At 43.7% G+C, this 23533-nt stretch overlaps 1 pseudogene across 1 annotated transcript in view; it reads left to right on the top strand.

The window, feature by feature from the left end:
• Window positions 1-20348, top strand: part of LOC310791595 (intermembrane lipid transfer protein VPS13C-like) — a 141799-nt pseudogene extending 121451 nt beyond the window's left edge. The window contains exons 56-60 of the transcript in view: window positions 12791-12905; window positions 17409-17497; window positions 18395-18518; window positions 19100-19183; window positions 19637-20348. The product of the transcript in view is annotated as an intermembrane lipid transfer protein VPS13C-like (transcript). The remainder of the gene's footprint in view (window positions 1-12790; window positions 12906-17408; window positions 17498-18394; window positions 18519-19099; window positions 19184-19636) is intronic.
• The last annotated feature ends 3185 nt before the right edge of the window (window positions 20349-23533 follow it).

Genomic DNA, 23533 nt, shown 5'->3' with positions numbered 1-23533 from the left:
ATGCTCCAAGCCGGCAGGCAGCACTCTTGCCTCTGCTTGGAAACGGTAGTACGCAGGGAAGCGGCCATTTGCCCAGTTCTCTGCGGATCCCACTCGTGTAGGGGCTGAACACGCTGAATCCCACTCCATTTGGGGGCAGAACACGCCATACAAGCACCAGGATTGGCTAACGTCACCTCCAAACCAGTTTCCTTGTGTAACCGGGTTAGGAACTTAACTCCCGGTGTCTGTAAGTGTTGCTGTATGCTACTGGATAAGCAAGCGTTGCCAGTGTTGTCTGTTTTAACTGAAGCATCTGTCCACCAGGTGGTGCTGCAGGAATGGTGTCCAGGATCACGGGCTCGGTGGGGAAGGGCCTGGCAGCCATCACCATGGACAAGGAGTACCAGCAGAAACGGCGGGAGGAGATGAACCGGCCGCCCAAAGACTTTGGAGAGAGTCTGGCTAAAGGAGGAAAAGGCTTTCTGAAGGTATGCTGCTGCTCAGGATGTGTTTTCACACCTGAAAGTCCAAAACCAAGGTTCACTCTGTTTGTTTTGTTACTTCGGGCCTGTCTGATTCTCAAGTGAACGAGCAATATAGGTGGCATTTCTAGGTAAGACGTTGTAATTAGGCTGTCTGAAACCAGTTTGATACATAAGTTCACTGAATTTGCAACCTTTCTAGGTACCTGGTTATGGATAATTTTCGAGGAACCATACCATGCACACTTTGGTGGGTTAGGGTATCCCATGATACCTTGCGACCCTTACAACCGACGAAGAAGAACGAAGCGAGCCCCTAATGGCGACGCCCACAAATCCGACCGCATCAGAAAAAAGTGAAACAATGTTGGCTAAATAACAAACATATTTCACTTTCTTTTCATTTTTATTCTAGAATAGTCAATAACGTCAGCCTTTACTTAAATTTAGTGCAGTCAGATGTTTGTACAGTGTCAGGAAAGTCACTTTTGAACAATAGTAGGAAGCATCTTACCTGACGGTGTTCTGGACAGCAGCCGCTAGTTAGGTTGCTAATATAACTAACGTTAGAGAACTCGCTCCGCCCACCCCAAAGCAGGACTACACAGCCAGGATGATAGCACCATTGCAAACCTTCAAGTGTAAGTGGAGTTCGTTTTAACTGTGCTTTATTAAATGATAAGCTGTCATTACTTCCCATTTGTAGCGTTTGTAACATTTTCGTTCGCTGGGTTTTACACTTTTAATTTGAAGGTGGAAAGGGGAAATGGTGTATTCGTAGATTGAATTGACACTGGTCTGTCAATTCTATCAGTTCATATGTACCATTTCCCTTTTTCGCCTTCAAATTAAAAGTGTTCACTGTAGCCTGTGAAGCCTCGACCTTTCTGGATTATAAGAGTAGTATAACGTTAGAGAAAACAGCCCCCAGCCATGCCGATTTATACACATTTATTGCCAAATGCTTTGGGATTCAACTTGATCAATCTTGGTCAGAAAAAATCTTGTATATTCAATGGAAACAGCACCAGTGTGACCTGTCACGTGCAATGCTACCTTCAAGCATGAGGACGTCTGAAACTAGTTATTTTTCATCCACCTATATTAAAATTAGTTACCTAATTAATCAAGTTAATAGTTAGGTAGCTAGGTGATAGGAGCTCACTTGAGTTACAGACAGACCCATTGTGTTTATGTAACCTGCGTTGTGTTGACATGTTAAGGCACACATGGGCAAAATACGGCCCGCGGGCCTCGAGTGCCGCCTGTGTGGCCCGCGATCGAATTGCAAAAAAAATAAATTACAGTGCACCTGAACGCAACATGCAAGATACCAAGTGTCCAAATGTTCATGTCATTCTGGCCAATACTCCACTTCTGTTATAGCATTTCAGTCTGGAATATGGAATATCTTTCAATAATCTTTATGACTAAAAGGCTACATTGAAGTAGAAATGTAAATAATTAACTCATTGGTTTGGGATTTCTTTAGTTTCAAGAGTGCATTTTTGTTCGTGTGACCCTCAACACAGGCTTTGAGAATCCCGGGCCACTTACTGATACTTATGCTTGAATTAACCCACTCATATTCTGGTTTATTTCAAGAAAAACATTTCGGCTAGTGGAAATTATAGTTGGCTGGTAACTTTAAAATCTAGCAGCCATATTGGCAGGTGGTCAAAGAAGTTAATTTCAAGCCCTCAGAGCAGGTGGTGACATAGGAGTGAGTGAGAAAAGGATAAAATATTGGTGGTTAAGACTGAATAATGACATCACAACTGTTAATTTAAAATTAGTTATTCCTCTAAACCTGGCTTCAAATGCACCAAATTTTTCGTGCTGGCGCCGTTCGGCCCTCAGCAAAACCTGGTAGCGAGGACATTTTTTGTGGCCCTCTCTATCATCAAAGCTGCCCATCCATGGGTTACGGCATGACAATATTTGTTCGGCCCCCGGCAACAATCTGGGTTTCTCATGTGGCCCCCCATGAAAAATAGTTGCTCATATGTGTTATATATGAGCCCTTATCATTTTAGTCAGCCCCTGTGTTAAGGGCTTGCACAGGGGCGGAGCGGGATTCGATCCGCCGACCTCCCGCGTCCAAAACAGCTGACTGAAGCTCAGTGAAATGTACTTTGTGTGACTGTGGATAAAGTTTTTGTGAGCTTCAGTCAGCTCGTACATACAGGAGCGTGACCCCATTGACCTTGCATTGGTTTTTGCCCTTTTTTTCCCAGCAGTTTGAAAAAGTAGAGGTAAAATGGACAGAGTTCTCTCAGGAGATTGCTGATGTCAGCAATCTCCAACCAATCATAATTAGATATGGGCATGCAGCATGGACATAAACACTGAGGGGTTGTTGTGTCCATGGTTTTTGCACCTGGTTTTATAATAGCTGTGAAAGTTTTTTAGACTCATTTGGGTGGGTAATTAATGTGATCAGCTGTGATATCCTATAAAAAAGAGAGATATTTGAGAGTGGATTGCCAGAGTCTTTAACCATTAACACATTAACACATTCACTGCCGTCGACGAGTTAACTCGTCAAACAGAAACCAACCGTTGACTGCCGTCGACGAGTTAACTCGTCAAAAAAAAAAAAAAATTGACGGTGGGACGTGGATCAAACCCTTTTACATCTCCTATAAAAATATGGGAGCTATTGAATGTGTATAACCTATTTTACCGACCCATTAAGTGGCGACAGTGCTCTCCAGATTAGAGAAAGTCGAGTAAAAACAGCAGGAAAAAGCGTGAGGAAACCATTCTCATGAGAATGGTTTGGCGAAAACGCTTTCGCGCTGGGAGCTGGCGCACAACGGTGGGGGATTCCAAAAATAGACTCTGGGTGCAACACACTTTGAAACACGCAGCAGAAAGCCCAGAATCGCACGCAGCTTCATCCCAGCTCACAACCGAAACCCCAGAAACGAGCGAGCCCGATCCAGACTCGCCCGACGAGCGGCCGCCAGGCAGCACAGACAGGCAGCAGAGACTCGCCTGTGACACACGCTGCAGAGCCACCAGAGACACACCCACGGAGGGAGGAGTTTGCGGGGTGCTGTGGGGGTGCTGTTATATTGGAGGAAATTACTGTTCAGAACTATTGTTTAGATGTCTGATGTCTCACTGATGCCAAAAATAAATGGTTAAAGTGACTGTTCTGCCTGTTCTATCGAATTTCACAAAAATGCATTTATCTCAGCTTTCCTTCTCAGACGCTGAAACCATGCTGTATTCAACTGCTATTGCCTACATAACAGAACATGATAAAAACTAACTCTTTTAGACAGAGAAAGCACACATTCTATTAGTTCTTTTGAGATATTTTGTGTTCACAAAGTCCTAGCAGAAAATAATCCTCGGCTCTTGAAAGATGAGCCAGAATCCTCAAAAAAACCCATTGGCAGAAGCTACCTACTGTATTGGATAAACTGTTGGCAGTGAATGTGTTAAGTCTGATGCATTGGTTCACACACAGAGATAATTGGCTGTGTTTGCTGATTGGTCTCAAACTCACCGCCTCTCGTCTCCCCGCAGGGCATGGTGGGCGGAGTCACAGGCATCATCACCAAACCGGTGGAGGGTAAGTTTCCTCACGACACACTGAGCTGGAGGGTCTGCTCAACTGACCTGCTGATGGGTGAGCGCGAAGCGTGCTAGATATGAGCACACAACCTAGAAATGACCATGCGAAGCGCGCAATATTTCTAGTAGACTCTATAGTTTACTCTATAGAGTTGACTGGGTGAGTGCAGGGTGTTTGTGATGGTGATGAGTTGACTGAGTGAGTGCAGGGTGTTTGTGATGGTGATGAGTTGACTGAGTGAGTGCAGGGTGTTTGTGATGGTGATGAGTTGACTGAGTGAGTGCAGGGTGTTTGTGATGGTGATGAGTTGACTGAGTGAGTGCAGGGTGTTTGTGATGGTGATGAGTTGACTAAGTGAGTGCAGGGTGTTTGTGATGGTGATGAGTTGACTGGGTGAGTGCAGGGTGTTTGTGATGGTGATGAGTTGACTGAGTGAGTGCAGGGTGTTTGTGATGGTGATGAGTTGACTGAGTGAGTGCAGGGTGTTTGTGATGGTGATGAGTTGACTGAGTGAGTGCAGGGTGTTTGTGATGGTGATGAGTTGACTGAGTGAGTGCAGGGTGTTTGTGATGGTGATGAGTTGACTGGGTGAGTGCAGGGTGTTTGTGATGGTGATGAGTTGACTGGGTGAGTGCAGGGTGTTTGTGATGGTGATGAGTTGACTGAGTGAGTGCAGGGTGTTTGTGATGGTGATGAGTTGACTGGGTGAGTGCAGGGTGTTTGTGATGGTGATGAGTTGACTGGGTGAGTGCAGGGTGTTTGTGATGGTGATGAGTTGACTGATTGAGTGCAGGGTGTTTGTGATGGTGATGAGTTGACTGATTGAGTGCAGGGTGTTTGTGATGGTGATGAGTTGACTCGGTGAGTGCAGGGTGTTTGTGATGGTGATGAGTTGACTGAGTGAGTGCAGGGTGTTTGTGATGGTGATGAGTTGACTGATTGAGTGCAGGGTGTTTGTGATGGTGATGAGTTGACTGATTGAGTGCAGGGTGTTTGTGATGGTGATGAGTTGACTGATTGAGTGCAGGGTGTTTGTGATGGTGATGAGTTGACTCGGTGAGTGCAGGGTGTTTGTGATGGTGATGAGTTGACTGAGTGAGTGCAGGGTGTTTGTGATGGTGATGAGTTGACTGATTGAGTGCAGGGTGTTTGTGATGGTGATGAGTTGACTGATTGAGTGCAGGGTGTTTGTGATGAGTTGACTGAGTGAGTGCAGGGTGTTTGTGATGAGTTGACTGAGTGAGTGCAGGGTGTTTGTGATGGTGATGAGTTGACTGATTGAGTGCAGGGTGTTTGTGATGGTGATGAGTTGACTGATTGAGTGCAGGGTGTTTGTGATGGTGATGAGTTGACTGAGTGAGTGCAGGGTGTTTGTGATGGTGATGAGTTGACTGAGTGAGTGCAGGGTGTTTGTGATGGTGATGAGTTGACTGAGTGAGTGCAGGGTGTTTGTGATGGTGATGAGTTGACTGAGTGAGTGCAGGGTGTTTGTGATGGTGATGAGTTGACTGAGTGAGTGCAGGGTGTTTGTGATGGTGATGAGTTGACTGATTGAGTGCAGGGTGTTTGTGATGGTGATGAGTTGACTGGGTGAGTGCAGGGTGTTTGTGATGGTGATGAGTTGACTGATTGAGTGCAGGGTGTTTGTGATGGTGATGAGTTGACTGAGTGAGTGCAGTGTGTTTGTGATGGTGATGAGTTGACTGGGTGAGTGCAGGGTGTTTGTGATGAGTTGACTGAGTGAGTGCAGGGTGTTTGTGATGGTGATGAGTTGACTGGGTGAGTGCAGGGTGTTTGTGATGGTGATGAGTTGACTGAGTGAGTGCAGGGTGTTTGTGATGGTGATGAGTTGACTGAGTGAGTGCAGGGTGTTTGTGATGGTGATGAGTTGACTGGGTGAGTGCAGTGTGTTTGTGATGGTGATGAGTTGACTGATTGAGTGCAGGGTGTTTGTGATGGTGATGAGTTGACTGAGTGAGTGCAGTGTGTTTGTGATGGTGATGAGTTGACTGGGTGAGTGCAGGGTGTTTGTGAAGGTGATGAGTTGACTGGGTGAGTGCAGGGTGTTTGTGATGGTGATGAGTTGACTGGGTGAGTGCAGGGTGTTTGTGATGAGTTGACTGAGTGAGTGCAGGGTGTTTGTGATGGTGATGAGTTGACTGGGTGAGTGCAGGGTGTTTGTGAAGGTGATGAGTTGACTGAGTGAGTGCAGGGTGTTTGTGATGGTGATGAGTTGACTGGGTGAGTGCAGGGTGTTTGTGATGGTGATGAGTTGACTGATTGAGTGCAGGGTGTTTGTGATGGTGATGACTTGACTGATTGAGTGCAGGGTGTTTGTGATGGTGATGAGTTGACTGATTGAGTTGCTGTGTGGCTGCAGGGGCGAAGAAGGAAGGAGCGGCCGGCTTCTTTAAGGGCATCGGGAAGGGTCTGGTGGGGGTGGTGGCCCGGCCCACTGGCGGCATCGTGGACATGGCCAGCTCCACCTTCCAGGGCATCCAGAGGTACGAAACAAGCGCTCCTTAAGACTTCCTTTACTTCAGTTAATGTGTCATTTTAATTTCTGTGTTTTGGTGGTAATACCGTATTTCCTCTAATATTGGCCCCTGACCTTTTATTTACCTCAACTTCAACTACTGTTTTTTTAGAAGCAGGCTTATATTAGAGACAGACATCGGGAGAGACCATAGAACATTCCACTCGGACCAAAACTTAAAAAAACTACATTGAAAAAATATTTTCTTTAAATCTGCAATTCTTTTACGTTTTGGTCTGAGTGAAATGTTATGTGGTCTCTCATGTTCCTAAATATATCTGTACCGTTTGGTTTGAACAAGTAAAAAAAAAATTATAAGCATTTTACGAAATGTCTAAGGGAAAATAAATGGCGGATGAAAATCTCTGGTACAGTGCTGAAGCAGGAAGTAGGCGGTCACTTTGCCTCTATATCATCGTGTCCTGCACTCACGTACACAAGCATAATGCACGAGTGTTGCAGCAGGGACTATGGTAGTCCGTACACAGTTTTTATCGTACGTTGGCTTGATAAATGAGGGTTCAGGAGTTTACTGTATTCACTGTTGTTTTTTTCCTTTGTTTTTTACCCGCCTGTGTTTGGGGCCGGCCAGTATCAGTGACCAGGCTTTTAATCGACTATTAGAGGAAATATGGTATTTAAATATTTTTGCAGTGTTTTGTGTGAATTTCTTTAAATCCATCTTCTTTAACATAGCAACGCGGTGCTCATTCTGTTTGTTGTATTTTGTGTTGAACATGTCATGTAGTGTAACGTGCTAACCATGTTGTCTCCTCTGTTCTGATTCTTGTGCGCTGTCTAATTTTGACATTCTGCTTGTGTTTTTTTGTCTCATAAGTTAATGCCTGGGACTTTTTTTGTTTGTTTGTTGTTGTTGTTTTGTTGTTGTGTGAGTATTTGAAGGAATGTCCACTCATTCATAGCTACTGCTATTAAAGCAGCGCTCCTTAATCACTAAACACACAGAGGAAACACTGCTGTGCCAGCAGGAAAATGCACAGCTCCTCAGTTCAGTATCAAAATAAAAGCCCTAAAGATTGAGATCAGCTTTAAAATGCATTTCATATTGAGGTTAAACTAGGGCTGCACCATAAGCAAAAACAGAAAACGTATTGCTCTTATATTGACAGGTATTGTGATTGGATATGAATCAAGATTTTAGCGGGAATGCAATTTTTTTGCATTTTCACTGAAATATATAAATGATGATGGGATTTTTACTGAGGTCTGTACCCAACAAGCATGTTCCCTTGCCTCTGGAGAATATGATTTGTAGGCCAGGGTATCAGTGGCGTGTCCAGGCCATTTTGACTGGGGTGGCCCAGGTGGGGCACAGACTCAAGCACGGGTGGCACTGAGTGCGGCATTTAGGAAGGATGTAGACAGGTTTTCCCTCGCCAAAATGTAGCCTAAATCTGGGGCGATATTTACCCCCCTTGCTAACAGGCTAGAATGACATGCTTGGTAGTAATGGACGCCTTAGATCTTCTAGTTTAATATGATGCCAGTATCTTTACTGTAGCTTTAAAATTGGGCCTGCCACAGCCTCTAGAAATACAGTCATGTCGGCCACAGATGCCAGCACCCTCAGGATTTTGGGGTGGCCAATTAGATTTCAGGGGTGGCCAATTAGATTTCAGGGGTGGCCAGTGCCACTCCCTAGAAACGCCCCTCCAGGGTATCTCTGTCTGTAGCGCCACAATGCTTCATTTAATGGTATGTTGTGACACATTTATCAAACGGCAACTACTCCTGCGATTTGGATATCGATTAGATTAATTGTGCAGCCCTCGTTTACCTGTATGTCAGATTGAGGAGAGCAGCTTTAAACTGTATGTCAGACTGCAGTTTTGCTAGGAAGCGTGCTGGCATGAGGTGTTTTTCCCCCGCAGGTCGCAGACAAGACAGGTAAGTGTCTGCATTGTGTAGAACCTGAAGGACTTCCATCCATCGTGTGTTTCCATACTGAACCACTACTGTGCTCAGTGAGCGGCCAGAGAGAAGTGACTGGATTAACACTCCACCTTCACACACACCTGTCCATCACTCTAACGCTGCCAGTAACCCCGCCCTCACACACACCTCTCCATCACTCTTAACGCTGCCAGTAACCCCGCCCTCACACACACCTCTCCATCACTCTAACCCCGCCCCCCTGAGTAACCCTGCCCCCCTTGCCATGCTGCAGCATTGTGAGTTGAACAGACCCGACCTGAGGAAAGAGCCGACAGTACCGCTCCTTCACTACAGACACAGCGTGCGTTCAGACGCCTTCTGCACATTAGCATGTTTGAGTTCGCTCCTTCTCATCGTTTTCAGCATGTTGACAGGATCAGCGCTCTCCTCTGCCAAAGTGATGCATCTCACATTTTTACAAGCTCTCTGTGTTTGAAACGGAAACGGAATTGTATCGAATTTCGGACACGTAATTTCCAGTGTTTACCAACATTGTTATACAGAGTTCCCAACTGAAAGATAATTTACATAAGTTCTTACACGTTTATTAATAACGATAACAATAGTAATAATAAGAATTGATTGGATTTATATAGCGCCTTTCTAGACACTCAAAATGCTTCACATATCAGGGGAGGGAAGGGAGGGAACTCAACTCATCCACCACCAATGTGTAACACCACCCTGCCTAGGTCTCAAATTTCATAAGTATCTATAGCCTACACATTTAAGAATATCAAACACTAACTTATTAACTTCGTCACGGACAACATCCCACATTGGGCGACAGTGGAGAGATTCGGTATTGGCTGGTAGATTTATGGAAAAATAAGAGCTTTGAGTACATAGCCTGCACTTCTTAAAAGTATCTGTAACATTGTAAAGGTAGAGGAAGGGTTTATTAATATTGAGTATATGAATACACGACACAGTGGGAAGTAAGTGTCCGGAATTGGATACGAATTTTGAATCTTCATAATAAATGTGCTATCATCCAATTGTAGAGACTGGAAGAAAATCAAGGTCAAAGTGATATTAAACTTTACAATAGATAGATTGAGGATTGTTAATTTCTGACACACTTAAGTGAAAACTGTACACTGTAAAATATATTTGGTATATGATTGTGATTTTTTTGGGTCATATGCTATCTGGAATTGGATGCCGTGCATCGTCCAATAAACAATAAGCATGAGTAACGGACAAACAAACATGGAAGATGAGCTTGTGCTACCATTTCAATGATCATCACGACATGAATGTAAAAAAAAAACAAGGCAATGGGGGCTAGCTGTGTGTTTATGATTTCAGCAATAAGGTAGTTTTTAAGAACTTGTAAACACTGAACAGTGTCTGCAAGCTAGGCTAATGCTAGCAAAGTTAAGCCTCAAACGCATCTCAGTTGTTTGCAGTGCGCTTTGCTTTGTAAACATGTGCAAAAGGTGTCATCTGAACGCACCCACACCGTATATACTTCCTAAACATTTCAAATGTATGAATCATGTAGAAAAGCTTAGTCTTAAAGTCACATAGAACACCAAACATTCATCCAAGCCCTGCCTCCTCTCTCCTCGTCTGTTCTCTCCTCAGAGATTGGCTGACTGACTGAATGAGCGCATGGCACGGCCATGCAGAGTTTGGAGTGCTTCTTCTACCATAACTGTTGACCAATCAGAACATATCTAAATAGTAACACACTTTTTGTCCACCAGTCATAGTGCCAAGTTCATTCCAAAGTTCACTTCAACTTCAACTCATTCAATACAGTTAAAGTGCAGAGCTGAAGCTGAAGTTTTTTCTCTATAAAATACATTTAAAACCAATGTAACCTCTAACAATGATTTTGCAAAGTACCGAAGGCATGTTGAAGATGAAAAATGGCAGCTTGTGTAGAATGTGAAAAGCAATAAAGAATAGTGTCATCTGCATAGAGGTTGACATCTCAGGCTCTCGAAGACGTTGCAACAGCATCAATCAATCAATCAATCAATCAATCAATCAATCAGTTTAATACATGTCCCAGAAGGGCACTTTGGTTCACATCAGGCAGTAGTGGATTTATAGGAAGACATTTAGGTGTGAGGAGGTTTAGGTTAATTTCCTTAAAACATTACTCTTGCCTATTGCAGCTTTGAAGTTGGATTTTAGGCAACATTATATAGTTGATTAATGCAGGTGTCAGTTTGATTAAAAACCCAATCAGTACCTTCAGCTGTTTGTGGAGCTAAATCAGACAGTAGGTCTGGATCATGTCTCTTAACCCTGAAAGACCAAGACCGCCGGCCACGGCTAAAATAGATATTGTTCTAAAATCTTCTGACCTGCTAATCATGCTTTAAAAAGTCAGGTAAAGTTCAGCAGGTAAAGTTAATCAGCTTTTCAGCGGTATCACATATGTCAACTTTTAATGCACCCACACACTCACCTCACGTCACCCCAAAAGACACCCCCCCCCCCCCATCGCCCCGCCTCCACAGTACTGGAGACCCATCCGTCATGTAATCTGCATCCTTTACTGTGACCACTCGCTGGATTCTGGATAACCTGATGAACTTACTGTTCCATGCTTTCACTGTAGAGGTAACATAAGGTGAGATGTTCCAGCAAACATTTGACTGCAACTCGCCCGTTTGGCCTTTACATAGTTTGCTTTGTTTGAGTTTGGTCCCTCTGAGTTGGAGAATGCGGCTGCTTGTGGCATCTCGCTCAGCGCTGCCTGGTGGCTGCTTGTGGCACCTCACTCAGCGCTGCCTGGTGGCTGCTTGTGGCACCTCGCTCAGCGCTGCCTGGTGGCTGCTTGTGGCACCTCGCTCAGCGCTCCCTGGTGGCTGCTTGTGGCACCTCGCTCAGCGCTGCCTGGTGGCTGCTTGTGGCACCTCGCTCAGCGCTGCCTGGTGGCTGCTTGTGGCACCTCGCTCAGCGCTGCCTGCACGCTCTGACAAAGCATCTTCCTTTGCAAAGAGATGTTCTGCATCGGTTGCTTCATGTTCTCTCTGAATGTCTAAAGTCCTCATGAGCTTGAGATTATTATAGGTAATAACTAACGCATAATTAACGCATTTTGGTCCTTAGTGTTATTGTGAGTTTCCATTATTATAGGTAATAACTAACGCATATTTAACGCATTTTGGTCCTTAGTGTTATTGTGAGTTTCCATGGTAACTTACTGTAGATGTTTGTAACCTGTTACAAAATCCATTGTATATTAAAAAAAAAAGAAAATAACCGCCTCGTAGTTTATGCCTCTATCAACAAGTCAAGTTGCAGTTAACATGTCTGTCCAGATGACTAAAATATACTGTAGATGTCACAGTGAAGTTGAGCTTAAAAAGTCATCATTTCATCCTATTTAGACATTTGGGTGAAATTTGGTCATAATTAGCTTATGGCCAAAAAGGGTCTTTTGTGAGGTCACAGTGACCTTGACCTTTGACCACTAAATTGTAACCAGTTCATCCTTGAGTCCAAGTGGATATTTGTGCCAAATGTGCAAAATTCCCTCAAGGTGTTCCTGAGATATCACGTTCACGAGAATGGATGGATCCCGAAAGCAGCATCACACAGCTGGCAGCAGCAGTGATGTGTGAAGGCAGAAAACAAACTGTTTTTGTCAAGCTGACTTGCTAAATTCTCCAGTCACTTTCCTTATTTAAAGGACTTTGCTCATTTCCAACCAGCTTCGTGTCATTACAGTGTGGCTAGTATTATGCAGATGAACATTGTTTACCTTCTCTGCATGTTTCTTGCACCGAGAAGATCTCCGTTCATCTGCCTGCAGAAACTCCGCCCCTGCCAGTTGGTAAGGTTGGTTAAGGTTGGTTAAGGCTTTTCATTCAGCCTTAACACTCGTTAAGGCTCTCCATGTGATTCTCCAGTGGATGAACGCATACAGAAAAAAGACTAATAACAAATCTGCAGTTCAAACAACTGCCCTCGAGCAGAACATCTGTTCACCTCCGTGCCTGAGAATGAAGATGGAGGGAAGTTACATATTGTTCATCTACGTAAACCCACATTGTAACGATACAAAGCTGGTTGAAAATTGGCAAAGTCCTCCTTTAAGTTGCCAGCCAGATCTTTAAAGCAGAGTAGAAAACTGCCTGCTCGTAGGCTCCACCATCAAACTGAGGGCAGAGCCACTGTCATTAGGCTGACATACGTGTGTGTGTGTGTGTGTGTGTGTGTGTGTGTGTGTGCGTGCGTGTGTGTGTGTGCGTGCGTGTGTGTGCGTGTGTGTGTGGTCAGGGCGGCGGAGTCGACAGAGGAAGTGACCAAGCTGCGGCCGGTCAGGCTGATCAGGGAGGACGGCGTCATCAGACCGTACGACCAGACCGAGTCGCAGGGCTTCGACCTGTTCCAGGTGAGTTAACTGTAACCCTTAACGGGGGTTAACCCTTAAGGGGGCATGTCTGTAAAGGCGAGACTTGTGGGTACCCATAGAACCCATTTTCATTCAGATATCTTGAGGTCAGAGGTCAAGGGACCCCTTTGAAAATGGCCATGCTGGTTTTTCCTTGCGAAACTTAGCCTAACTTTAGAGCATTATTTAGCCCCTTCCTGACAACATGTCATGACCATTGGATGCCCTGACAGGTCTTCTTGTTTCAGATGATAGAAGTATCTTCACTCTGGCTTTAAACCTGAGCTCTCTACAGCCTCTGAAACACACGAGGAGAAGAGGATTTATTCAAGGGTTGTAGTGCTGCACACCATGTGTGACACAAACTCTGTGATGTTACATCTGTGATTCCACAATGCAACTGATTAAACAACAAGTTCACTTTTTTGCACAAAACATTTCTAAACGAGTGTGAAACCACACAGTACAGCTCGAGTCTGTTTTAATGGTGCTTTTCCACCACTGGCTCGACTCAACTCTACTCTACTTTGTTTTTACATACAGGTACATACATTTATTACCTGGTAGTTTTTTTGGGGTAACAACTCCGTCGAGGTTCTAAGCAAGCTGAGGTGAGACCAAAAGGTGAGGTGAAAACACTGCAGACTGCTGATTGGAGAGAATTGTCATCATTGCGCGACACGAGATATCCTGCACAAAAACCTGCCATATTTAAATAGCCAGGCTACTGTAGCGGCTGCAATTCCTTTCCACTGACTACTTTTTTCTACCATAATCATACGACTTTTACTTAATAGCAAACCGCAAAACTACGCCGTGGTCAATTTGTCTGTTTCCTACTGTTAGCACTGTGCGTCTGTCTGTTTCCTGCTGTTATCTCTGTGCGTCTGTCTGTTTCCTACTGTTAGTGCTGTGTGTCTGTCTGTTTCCTGTCTGTCAGTGCTGTGCGTCTGTCTGTTTCCTGCTGTCAGCACTGTGTGTCTGTCTGTTTCCTGTCTGTCAGTGCTGTGTGTCTGTCTGTTCCCTGTCTGTCAGTGCTGTGCGTCTGTCTGTTTCCTGCTGTCAGCACTGTGTGTCTGTCTGTTTCCTGTCTGTCAGTGCTGTGTGTCTGTCTGTTTCCTGTCTGTCAGTGCTGTGCGTCTGTCTGTTTCCTGCTGTCAGCTGTGTGTCTGTCTGTTTCCTGTGTGTCAGCTGTGCGTCTGTCTGTTTCCTGTCTGTCAGTGCTGTGTGTCTGTCTGTTTCCTGTCTGTCAGTGCTGTGTGTCTGTCTGTTTCCTGTCTGTCAGTGCTGTGGGTCTGTCTGTCTGTCAGTGCTGTGTGTCTGTCTGTTTCCTGTCTGTCAGTGCTGTGGGTCTGTCTGTTTCCTGTCTGTCAGTGCTGTGCGTCTGTCAGTTTGCAGCCTATAATCTCTTTCTTCTCTGTTTCTCTTCTATGCAGCATGATGAGGAATAGAAGGCTTCAGTTCTAAACTGTATTTCAAATCTTTTAATGCTGTTTGTGTCTCAGACCAGTCCTGTCTCAAAATGCTACCTGGATTTATTTAATCTGTATAAACGTGTGTGGCAGAGTTTTGCTTTTGTAAACTAATAAATGTATCTATCAATTATTGTGTAATTCAGGTTTCTTTGCATGCCAAAGTAAATATCTTGTCATTCGATACCTCAAAGCATTTTTTTAAATCAGTGGATAGATTTTTTTCTGTAACTTTTTTAATTAAACGTTGTTTTTTTTTTTTTTTAACAATTATTTGTGAAGCACTCTAGGATGCTATGTTTAAAACCATTTATAATTTAGATTCTATCCAAAACTACAATGGCAGGTTGTGGAAAATATTTTACTATAAACACAGAAATGAATTAAGGTGTCTGCTGTAGAACGTAGCAATATTTTTGTAAAAGGTTTGTAGCATCACCTTTTAAACCATTGCTTTCATACTGTGTGTATATAAATATATATATATATAACTATATAAATGTGATCTTCATCCTGTGAACATGATGCAGTTTGTGAATTGCATATAAACTGATAAACTTCATGCAAATGAGGCCTTCCTGTCCCTAGCATGACATCACTTAGCAGGACTCACTGTAGTATTTGTGCATTACTTTAACCCATTGATACCCGATGCAGCATTTGTGTGTGTATCCCTTTAAGACTTAAAGGGATAGACACACAAATGAGGGCTATACACGCAAATGCTGCATCAGGTATCAATGGGTTAACCCTTTGGTTGCCTTAAAGTCCACGGATGTAGACGTGTGTTTGTGTCCTTCAGTGTGAAGTGTGTGATGTGTGTTCAAACCTGATGAATAAACAGATCTTCCTTATTCATAGTTTTCACTTTGTCACTGTAACTAGTGTTTCTCAACAGGGGCAGTACTGCCCCCTAGCAGACGTTCGGTGAATGTCAGGCGGCGCTGGAAGCAATATTTTTGAAAGGGGGGCGTTGAGGTAACCTCGCAAGCAAGCTGGATTCCCTCGCGAGATTTGCGAGAGAATGGTAATACCGCCTCCATCTGGCAATGTCAGGTTAGCGTTGAGGTGTCCGTGGGGAGCATTTGTTTCAGGCCAGTTTACGCCAAAGATTCGCAACGAGACGAGTTGAAACTTGCAACTACTACAGAAGAAATGTGGTCTGCCACATTGTAAAATCTGTATAGCTTCATGCTGCTTTCACAGGAACGGGACATCAGAGTATCAACTATAAAATGTCGCCAACATGGCGTTTATGTGTCAACTCAGGAAAATGGATGCTCACTTCCTGTTGAAAGCATTCATTTATCCTGAGGATAATGCGGTGTCATCGCCATGGTTACAAACAAGAGGGCTATTCCGCTGTTTGAATCTATTTTGAGGAGGTAGAAGAAGAAGTAGGAGGAAGAGCACAACAACAAATGAGAGATAGCCATCAGCAGAACTTTACAGACCAAAAATCTGCTTAAACGCATTAAAAGCATGTTTACTCTACATCCCCCAAGGCTCCAACTTACAACCTTAGCCACCAATGGCAAGTTGTGATCAAGTTGAGCAAATTGGGAAGTGGGAAAATCAGAGGAAGCTTCACACTATGACTTGGCCAACCACCAGGGTGCAGTATAACCCTTGGTTCACACCAGGCGCTATGCAGAAGCAGCGCTTAACAGAAGCTGAGTGCCACGCTAAACCGCTCACACCAGAAGCACTCTTTTCCTCAGCGCCTCGCTCAGCTTCATGCCTGGCAGCTCAGGTGCAGTGCGCTCTACGCTTGAAAAATAGAACTAGAAATAGAAGAATAGAAGCTGAAACTATCGCTTCAGCGTAGCTTCGGCGTATGGTGTGAACAAGGGCTAACAGCTGTCCATGCATTTACAGGCAGGTTTCAAACTAGTGTCAAATATTCAGTATTCAAGACAAAGTTCTGACAATTTGCATACATCATCTATACAACATAAGAGATGTCTGTCATTTGTTTGTACAAAGATTGATTGCTCCATAAATGGAAAAAGTGATGTTTAAAAATGCTCTATTTCCATTGACTGCAATAGTATACATGAGGGCAGAATATAAAATACTGTCAAAAATTCTGGAATTTTACACACTTCATCTACCGTGCTAGCAGAGTTTTGTAAAAGAAAAGAAAAGTCATGAACATTAAAGATTTATTTAGCGAGAATTTGTAGTCACTGAGTGCGTTTACATGCACACCAATAAACTGATAACTGTGAGTAATCAGTTTATGGCAATAATCTGATTTCTGCGTTTACATGCACTTTAATAATCCGACAATAGGAAAAACCTGGGTTTACATGATTCAGTCAATTAGTCGGATTTCTCTCCAGAAGGCGGCGGTAATTCAACTTGTACATGCGCAGATGTATAAACCCACAAGAAACCTGATACGCTGTATACATGCACTGAAAAGACAGGTTATTGGCCAAAAACCTAGGTATGTTTATCGGTTTATTCATAACCCGATAACGGCCATAAGCGGATAAAGCTTATCGGTGTATGCTGTTTACATGACCATTTGAATAATCAGGTAACTCCAGAAATCCGCTAATAAACTGTTTATTGTCTGCATGTAAACGCACTCACTGTTTACAGTATTATCTTCAGTTCAACACTTTGCTGCACTGTGGACTCAATCTTTGATCATTCAAAAGATCTGGACGGGTCGTTCTTTAGAAGACGGTCTGAAGATACTTTCCCAAAAGTTTGGTGTTAATTGAACAAAAAATGTGGGAGGAGATAGGCAATCTTACTCGGGGACAGAACAAAAACAATCGTCGTTCCCAGTGTGAAAACGCCTTAAATGAGTCGAAGGAAATGAAATCATGGTAGATTGGTAGTGAGTGAGTGAGTGAGTGAGTGAGTGAGTGAGTGAGTGAGTGCGTGAGTGCGTGCACTCTGACATCCTGACATCCTGTGTGTGTGTGTGTGTGTGTGTGTGTGTGTGTGTGTGTGTGTGTGTGTGTGTGTGTGTGTGTGTGTGTGTGTGTGTGTGTGTGTGCGTGTGTGTGTGCAGCGGTCAGAGAAGCAGCTGGAGGGCGAGGTGTTCAGAGGTCACTGTGAGTACCCCGGACACAGAAAGACCAACATCATCGTCACCAACAGGTAGGAGACACTTTACGTAATGTAATACATTACTTTTAGTAACTCAGTAATATAACTTATTACCAATAGGATTTCAGTAATATTATACCAGACCAGTTACTTCGTCAAGTAACACAAGTTACAAATTGAGTTACTTTTTTTTTTAATGAAAGCACTGTCATTTCCTAATCAAAGTGTGTGTTTTTATGTAAATAACCACTATAGATGACAATAACAAAGGAAAAAGATAACATTTAGAATATTTTGGACGTTTACACTGACTTCAAGATGCTTGAAATTCTTTTTCGGGATGTTCCCAGGCGACGATGTCATTCTGCTACTGCTGTTATTACAGTGAAAGTAATGCAAAAGTTGTGTAATAAGTAACCAGTTACTCTCCACAGGCAGTAATATTGTAAAGTAACTTATTACTTTCAAATGAAAGTAACTAGTAATATGTAGTATAGTACATTTTGAAAGTAACTTGCACAACACTGTTGGCAAGGTTGAGCCAGTTCTCCTTTGCCTTCACAAGCGTCTCTGATGAGCTGGTTAACCACATCCATCCAGGCATGTCTGCACTGAGAAGCAGATACTCTGGCCGCCGTCGGGGTACTTAACTTAACTTAACTATGCTGAAGAATATTTCGCCCAGAGCCACGAGATGGTTCTAAAACTGCTCAGTGGATTGTGAATTATATTCCTTCGGAATCCACATTCCCTCAGTACATCTCCACCGGTTCACCACCCTGCTCCTGTGTCAGATCACCCTCGAGATCTTCCACAGAACTATTTGATATCTCCGTCTAGGCGTCGACCCATAAACCCTTGAGTTTTGGGCTGGTTTGCTGTTGAAGTGTTTTTTATTGTTGTCTGTCATAACGTTTTTGTTATTGTTGTTTTCTGTCTGTCCCCCAGGAGAGTTCTGTGTGTGAAGGAGATGGACTTTGTGGGACATTTCTGTAAGGAGTGGGAGTGTCTGTTTGAGAACTTCTACAGACCTCCGGCTGTGAGCGGGTCTGACCTGAAGATCTACTGCAAGGTACACACACAAACCCATACACACTGATCTGAGCTGTGCATCATGTGCCCTGTCGCTGTCCCAGCTGTAGATGTGAGTCGTGCTGCGCGAGCCTAAATGTTGTACAGCACAGACGCCCCTTTAGCCATTAGCTCACTGCCACAGCTTAATGTGTATCTTCAGTTAGAAATGTAAATGTAATCATCTCACACGTAAATAGCAATCAGGTTGATGACTCACTAGCCAACTATAGCTTTAATGTTGCCATGGCCATTTTATATTCATTCATAATGTTAGTGAGTTGGCTAGCTAACTGATGTAGCAAACAAACCCAGCATGTTTCACATCTGCCAAAGTGGTGATAAATATAATTCCATAACTGGATATTACTTTCCAATCATATATGTTCACCAATGTTAACTTAGCAGGAGCCAAAACCTAAAATGTTCTGTGTGTGACTCACATGGGGCAGTGACACACCAAGCCTCTGTCTGTCAGACACATAGAGTTTAACTTCTCTGTAACAATCCTGTCAGTTTGTGTTATTAGAATTGTCTTTTTCAGCGTTTCTATTGATTTCTGTTGCTGTTTTATTCTGTCAGGAGCAACAGAAACTGAAAATCCCCAAGAGAGACGGACAGGAGCCAGTGAGGACCGTCCATCTGAAAGACCCCCCCGCTGCCCAGGTGTGTGTGCGTTAGCGGTGTCACCATTTCAATTCTAAATCGAAAATTGATCGAAATGGGTGTTCCAATTTCGATCATCGAAATTGAAACAAGCAAAATTGCAATTCTCCCTGTGTTTTTTTCTCTTTCTACCACCGCCTACTTGCATGCGTCTGAAGAAAAACAAAACAAAACAAACAACATTTTAATGAGGACACAGCGTAGATGCTAGTTAACGAGATGCTAGTTAACGAGCTCAGCGCTAGCCTGCAGCTACATGATGAAACCACAGAAGTGGGAAACCCTCCTGCTAGTGCCGTCGTCAGGGTCTTTCTTTCTGAGTTTACACCCCGAATATAATCTCTGTGTGTGTGTGTGTGTGCGTGTGTGTGTCATGCGTGTGTGTGTCTGCGTGTGCGTGTGTGTGTGTGCGTGTGTGTGTGTGCGTGCGCGTGCGTGCGTGTGTGTGTGTAGAAGCTGCAGGAGGTGATCTCGGACGCCCAGGTGGCACGGCAGCAGCACCAGATGTCGAGGCAGAAGTCTCAACGTTTCCTCAAAACCTCCAACAAGCCCTGAAGAAGCAGAAGGATCGTACATATTCTATTATGTTCCATATCTTTACATTGGACCATTTTCATGGTGTGTCTCTGCCTCTTCATGTTTCTGCACTAAGATGTCAAGAGTTTTATTTGTGTTGACTGTTTGATTTGAAGAGATTTTCTATTTAGCTTCCTATGAAGATTACAGAGTCCTATAATCTGCTGCAGTCAGAGAACAGCGAGTCCAAACTGTTGAGTTGGTGTTTATGTTTACAGAACGTGTAACAAAGCTGTTCTCCAAAATGAAAAAAATGATTGTCAAGATGTATTGGGTTGTATTTAGCTTAGTCTCGCTGGCGAGCCTCCACTCCCTCCCGTGAGAGGAGTCTGGCTGCAAAACTGTTGGAAGCTATTTTCCAAGGGCACTGCCGCTAAGCACCGCCCATCGCAATTCCACAATGGTGACCAGCGCTGCCAGACTCCTCTCCCGGAAGGGAGGGGAGGCTGGCCAGCGAGACTATTAGCTAAACTTGATTTTATGGGTAAATGTCTGATAGCAATTGAACTTTGGAGGCTTAAAATATCAAGAGTTGAATATGAAATGTAACCTGGGTAATTTTCTATAAAGTCATTTTATTAAGTCTGCTGCACCTGTGAGTCTTGGTTGTTTCAGCTGCTCTTGTGCTTGGTGAGCATCTCTGTCAAAAAACAAGCTGCTGGAAAATATCGAGATAGATCCGATGATTTGGAAGAAATAACTACAGTAAATAGTTTGGGCGAGATCTAAAAGCTGACAATTATGTGTGTGTGTCTGAGAGTGAGTGAGTGAAAGAGACAGAAGGATTAATCACAAATACTTAAACAACATAATTCCTGCTTCAGTCACTCATTTGACTTTGCTCTTTTCATTTTGCCAAAAGACTTGAGCTGAGCGGTTTAATATACAGATTATGCTTTTTACCACAAATATTAAAGAGATACTCAACACTTTTTCCACTTTTTTTCTGCTGAAAATCAATATATATTGGAAATGAGCTGTGTTCTTGATGAAGTGATTCCTCCTCTCATTCTCCTCCGTGTTGGCTCTTCATCATGTGATCATTTGCATCATGTGATGAGATGTGATGCATTTCCTGTTAGACTGAAACTGACTGGAAAAAAGGATGGAAAAAGCGTTTGTTTCTCCATGCGACCAGCTCACTCTTTATCCGTCCCATTCTGTTCAAACCCTCCTCCGAGCCAGGAAGCCACTCCCCCCACACGCAAACCCAACACTCGCCGGCCACCAGGCAGGGGCCTATACATCAGCCTGTCCTACTAGACTAGGCTGTTATATTGCTCATGAAATATTTATATTACTAGTGTAGTGCCCGTTCCCCTTTCCCCCATTCATACACTTTTTTTACATGCTTGCTGCTATATTTAAATTGTTAAGAATGTTATTATTTGAAAATGCTGAATTATGTTCCAAAGGTTGGTTATTATGGTTAAAGGAACACGCCGACATTTTGGGAGATTGTCCTTGTTGCCATGGCAACAGCACCTGGCCCGGGAGGGGGGGCGCAGTGGTTTGGCAATGCAGAAGCATAAGGAAGAAGCGAAAGTGAAATTAGACATCTGGCTTGGTTAGCCGCCCTCACGCCTTACTTGGCTCGACATCTATTTGCTCAGCTATGATACTCAAGCACTGTTCAGATTTATATGTACTTTACTTTCACTTATCTGAGGTTTGAATTATGCTACTTTATTTCTGGCAAATGTTTCTGACAGTGTAGCAGAGGCTGTACTGTTCCTCCTGGCCCACAGTAGTCACATCTCTGCTTGTATTAGAATGATGTTTGTCACAGATGTATGGCTGATTTCATGTGGCCAGTAGGTGGTGCTATGCCTACAACTGAATATTGGCAGGTGGGCCTCTTCTGGGTGGGATGCTCATCAAAATATGACATTTGGAGCAGCTGTGATCCTGTACAGTCGAGTTACACCCCACTTTTGTTGTTGCCAGTAGGTGGCGCTGTGACTATAACTGGATATTGGCATGTAAATAAGACGGACACAATTCTGTCGCTTTCAGTGCGTTTAATTCCATTATTTTGCTCTGAAACAGCAATCACATAATGCACCAGCAAGAAAATGAACAGCAAACAAAATAACATTTGACAGCATTAGCTATTTCGGCAACATGAACGATAAAAAATATTTTTACATTTATTTTTTCCCCAGCACTAGCTATTTCTACTACATGGACTCTATAACATTGTAAGCTATCCCTCTTGTTATATATAATATATAATTCATCATTTCAGACGTTACAGTACAGTGCATCTTATAGCCTACATACATTCAATAGAAGAACACACTGCAAAATGATAAACGTTTAGGGACTGCCCCCGATTACGTATTTTCGTGGGCGGAGTCGAACTAGTGGCAAAAGCCTACTAGTTTGTCCCCTTGTTCCCTGAATCTCTACAGCTACAGCTTGTTTTCCTACTTGCAGAGAGTATTGAAGGCAAGAGTTGATGTGTTTCGCAACAGCGCTGCCGCCATTTTGGCTTGAAAAAACCTCAATGGCCAATGGAACAACAGCATAGAACAATGACAACCAATCAGAGGTGTCTCTTTCAGGCCAAAATGGCGCATTTGCTGTCCGCCGATGTTGCAATGGAATTCAGTTTCTATGTACGTTTTTTGCAACCACTGACGTAACCCCGTGACAGCTACTCGAAATTGGTCTCTTTATCACGGAAATGAAAAGCTCATTGCTCATCGAAAAGACGCACTCTCCCTGTCCTGCAGTCAGAGATGGGAAGTAACTAAGTAGGCCTACAAATACTTTGTTACTGTACTTAACACTTTGAGTGCCACGGCCCTTGGGCAAAAGGTGCTGTACTGTGCCACATAGGCCGCAATGCATTTTAATATAGCCATATCATTTTTTGTGTTCCTCTTATATGGACAACCAATAGCCTCAATGAAACTTTGAACCCTTCTGTTTCATTTTAAAAAAAAACTGTGTTTATAAACCGTTCCATTTTGGAAATACACCCCTCTGAAAAAGAGTGTTTTTGACCGAAAAGAGCATGCTGAAATTAGTTTCTGAGATAATCACATCTTTATGTTAGAAAGGCGACAGAATGAATTCTGCTTTGAGTTGAACAAACATGGAGCCTGCTGCTGCATGGGTGTGTGTGTACTGTCAATGGTTGTATGCTGTTAGTGCCCTGCGTGCCCCACCCCCCTCCTCCTCCTCCTCCTCCGTGGTGGGAGGAGTCGAGTGTCTCTGCTCTGCTGCAGTTTGCTCTGTTTGATCTGCACTGAAAAGTCCGCTGCCTGCACCCCCCGCTTTTTTACAGCGTGTCCTCGGCTCCCAGCTGAGAATAATGTCACTTTTCATAAAGACGCTGGTATCGCCGTGTCGGCAACTAAATCATATGGATGGACTATCGCAGCGGACACGGATGGGGCTCAATTGTGGCAGCAGATGACTGCTGTTCACAGGCACAGCTAACGACGTTATGCTTCAAGCATATCAATGGCGATTTCCGTTTCCTCATGACTTCTTCTGTCTTTTCTCCTGGCCTTTGTCTAATCGGGAGGGCACTGTCGCCACCTAAGGGTTCTGTAAAATAGGTTAGACACATTCAATAGCTCCCATATTGTAAGAGGCGATGTAAGAGGCTTAGATCGACATTCCCCCGTCAAAATATGAATTTGGAGTTATTGACGCCATTTGGCGTCGCTGGCAGCCTACGGTAAATTTCTCTTGACGCCATATGGCGTCGCTGGCACTCAATGTGTTAAAGGAAGGCTTTCCCGTGGGGAATATGAAGAT

The sequence above is a fragment of the Poromitra crassiceps genome (genome assembly GCF_964638095.1).
Source record: "Poromitra crassiceps genome assembly, chromosome: 16".
Lineage (NCBI taxonomy): Eukaryota > Metazoa > Chordata > Actinopteri > Beryciformes > Melamphaidae > Poromitra > Poromitra crassiceps.
Note: the sequence above shows the minus strand (reverse complement) of the source record. Positions and strands in the feature narration are given on the sequence as shown.